We start from the raw sequence: 4,016 nt of genomic DNA, 5'->3' as shown, positions 1-4,016 counted from the left end.
GCTGTATCGTTGGGCTGTGTTCGTGGCTCTGTTTCAAGCCTGAGGAAAATTAAAATCGAGCTTTAAGCTTGAGCAAAATTTAAAAAAAAACGTGGGGAGATAAAGGGTGATACGGTCAAAATTTGGTCAAGGCGTGTAAATCGGTGAAATCGTTTATTTAAAAAATCAAATTAAATTTCTTTTTCAAGTTTAATTACACAGAAAAAAAATGTAATGTTACGTTTCACGTAATTTTGAGTTTTCTAACTCAAACCCAAAAATCGCTCGGAAAGACATGTAAAAACACAAACGAATATTCACAGTTCATGAAACCTTACATGTAAGAACATGGGTAGGAAGGAATCGGGTGTTTTCATGTAAGTATAAAGCTTGTTTCATGTACATTTCCGTACACGTCTCATTTCGAAATTTGAAAATGTAACTTTACTTTGCATGTAAATTCTCAATTCTGTTCATCAAAAATCATTTCTTGAAAAACCTTGTAAAATTATATGGCCCGCAGCGCTCATATGCATATGCAAGTACTATTACATTTAATTTGAAGAAACTTTACATGCGATAACATCCAAATAGATTTGCATCTCATTTCAAGTAAACTTATTTACATGTAACTTCAAATTACTTCAACGAAGAAAAAACAAATCATTTCTTACAGAATCAAGTCGCATTTAGTTTGTCTCCACGAATTTTGACTGGCATAGAGTTTTAAGTAGTGAAAACTGTGCCTCACTTATTCATTGGAAATGCTTTACTTTGTTGAAGCACTAACTATATTGTTAGCAGACGAAATGAATTGTGAGAATCGTGTTATTAGTTTATACTTCAAGTGCATTAATGAAAAGCGCCATATTGAATTTATTAATATTCAACATTTATTGGAATTGTCTATTGTGGATGAAGAGAAAATTTTTTTTGAAATATTTTACTGGTTTAAATCAAAGCGAAATCTCTCTACCAGTGATTTTTTTGTGAACTCCAAAATGATTTTCATATTGATTTGTTAAACAGCTTGTCTGCTACCTGCGCCGTAAGTAGTTCCCTAGGGGCAGGCAGTTGGTTGTCTGTGGTTAATGGGTGAAACAATTGAATTCAAATGATTAATTCTTTTCAGCTCTCAGAACACCGAAATTTAGAAACTACAATACCTACGATAGTTACCAAGGAAGGGTACAGTAATAGGTACAAGTGACATCAACCTTCGAGTGTTTGAGTACAATGTTCGAATGCAACAACACTCCAAAGATTAGAACCCAATGAACGTCCAACTCGATTAGCAGTAAGTATTTGAATTATATTTTTCTTTAACATTGTGCATATGGTAAATGATTTTGATTGATTAGTAATTTTAGTAATTTTTAATTTCAATCAATTTGATTTTAAGTGCATTGAAATCAAACCAATTGATGTAGGTACTTACGCTTAGTCCAATGGCAGCCTCTCTCTTTCTTTTTGGTCATAGAAACATTATTTAGAGTTTTTCTAGCTTTATGCTAGTTAAATGTATTTTGGTCAACTATACCATTTTGGTTAGCCGTCCTACGTCTAGTTTAGATTTTTTAAAAGCAGTTTTTAAAACCATGTCCGTCTTGTTTTTGATAGACAAAATCTGAAAAAAAAATCTTGATAGTCTAGACAACATATGCCTTAAATTAGCTTATTAAACTTACCGTAAAAGCTTACAGCTTCACTAAACGCGTCCCTTCTATAAGTTAAAAAAATATTGGATGACCGAATTAAATCCCGACTTGAGAAAAACATCACAAATAGTAGGGTTACGGACTTATTATGAACAAGGGGACTTATTTTGGACTTCCTTGTCTTGCTCTCTCATGAAACTAATCATGAAAAAATAAAGTGCAATGTATTAAATGTCCGGGCTACAACCATATTTATCAAATATTTTCATGATTAGTTGCTTTATGAGAGAGCTAGACAAGGTGGTCAAAAATAAGTCATCTAGTCCAATATACGTCCGTTACCCTATTCAACGAAACACAAAAACAAGCTGGAAAATTCTATATGTTCAGGTAGTACGTCACGCGATATTTGCATGTATTGGTTAAGAATTTAAAAAAAATGAAGATGCATAGGATGATTCAGAAAATAATTTCTTTATTTTAATATACTTGATGAAAAAATAGAATTCGATATGATTATGTCTATTATGTGAGATTGAGCATCAAATCATTGAACAATTAAAAAATACGAATTTGGAATTCTATCATTACTTTAAGATTGTTTTCTCTATCCAAACGATTTTTTCCACGCTGTTTTATTTTGAAATATTTTTTAAATGAGCTTCTCGATTTAATCCAGTTCACTTTAGAATGGTACCTTGGTTTTTCATGATTAATTGACAGTTCAGTTTACTTAAGTTTAACCATGTTTTTCTGCAGGTTTTTTTCGAATATTTTGGACTGAACAGTTTGTTGGATTTGCATCCAGTGTATATCGGTTGTTAACGAATGTATCATGATTTAAAAAAAAAAACGAATACATGCAAAATTAACTGAATACCAAACCTATATACTACATATACGGCTCTTGGGCCTCTTCTTCCAGAGTGCCTACAGCTACGGGTGGATGCATATTGAGGAAAAGTAGGCAAGAGGTACCAAAAGTTTATCAGCGGTGGGGTATGGAGACGGAGTGCTTTTTGATAGCCAACTGTTTGCCTATCATGCCTACGATTCCGTTTGCCTGTCACAAGATGGACGATTCCGTGTATTGGTAATATAACACACCCGAAGCTGTACTCGCTCTGTCTTCTTCGTTACTGCAGAGGTGCCAGGTGTCTTGATAAATCAGGATTTGTCCTGATTTTCAAGAGACCGTTCTGATTTTTTAAATTGTCCTGGTATTTGAAAAAAAATGTCTTTAAAATGTACTGCATTGTTCTGATTTTCATAAAGAAACCTAAATTTTATTTGAATTTATAGTTTAAGTATTAGGATATGTAATGTAAAAGGTTAACCGATAATTATGTTTGGTTCATATAATTAAATTGTGTTCTTCCATCTACAGTCATCCAAGATCATGTTCACCTCAGTGCATAAATTGAGCCGTCTACAGTACCTGATTTATGCTTTTATGCAAAATTTGTGGTGTTCTGATAAATCCTGATTTTTTCTCCATGATTGATTTTTGACAAAACCACCTGGCATTCATGCGTTACTGTCAAATCTCGACCAACTCATTGATAGAAAGATTCGTTCTCTTCGTTGAATATTTGTTCCAACTTAGTTTTCAAATTGTCGTAAGTGATTTGATTTAAATTTTCTTATTTTATTTGTTCAATGATATGATCAGTAAATACTCCTAGAATCTGCAATTGTTGGCATTTTAAGTTAGGTGTTACTTGCACACACAAAATTCACAAAAATATTTAATTATTTTCAATTAGCTAATAGGGACCCTTTAAGAATGAGAAATTTATTTCCAAATTTATCTTATTTAAAAAAGTGCATTATGCTTGATTTCAGGGAAAAAAAAGTCTACTGGCAGCTTTGTTTTTGACAGCCTACCGCCTTCTCCGCTTTTTCACCGACGTATCAACAACCGAGAAGTATCAACAAAACAACTTTCGGTATCTGTGGCAGCTTGTTGAAAAAGTTGTACAATTTACTAGCTGTAAAAATGGTAAAGTTTTGTCATTCATGTATTCGGATTAGGTGTTTTATTATTTTATTTGTTTTTCAGAAGCTGAAACTGGTGACTGGAAGTGATCACAATTCCGAAATCAATAATATGGAGCCTTTACGGAAACTCGTTTCATTTAGACTACCGATCATGTGCTGCTGTATGTGCAACCGTCCTACAAAAATGACTCTTCTAGGTCCCCGATAGACTTCCTTCGAATGCGTTGTGGCCATTACTGACTAACGAGATAGTCGCGTCGTATTTGTGAGTCCAAGCGGGAAAGAACCATGATGTTTATTTCGGAAACAGACGAATTCCCAATATTGGTAAGTGCACGATTTTTACTTTCTTGGAACAATTCCTGAAAACAATTTTTC

Source organism: Uranotaenia lowii, chromosome 1 (assembly GCF_029784155.1).
Source record: "Uranotaenia lowii strain MFRU-FL chromosome 1, ASM2978415v1, whole genome shotgun sequence".
Taxonomy (NCBI): Eukaryota; Metazoa; Arthropoda; class Insecta; order Diptera; family Culicidae; genus Uranotaenia; species Uranotaenia lowii.
Note: the sequence above shows the minus strand (reverse complement) of the source record.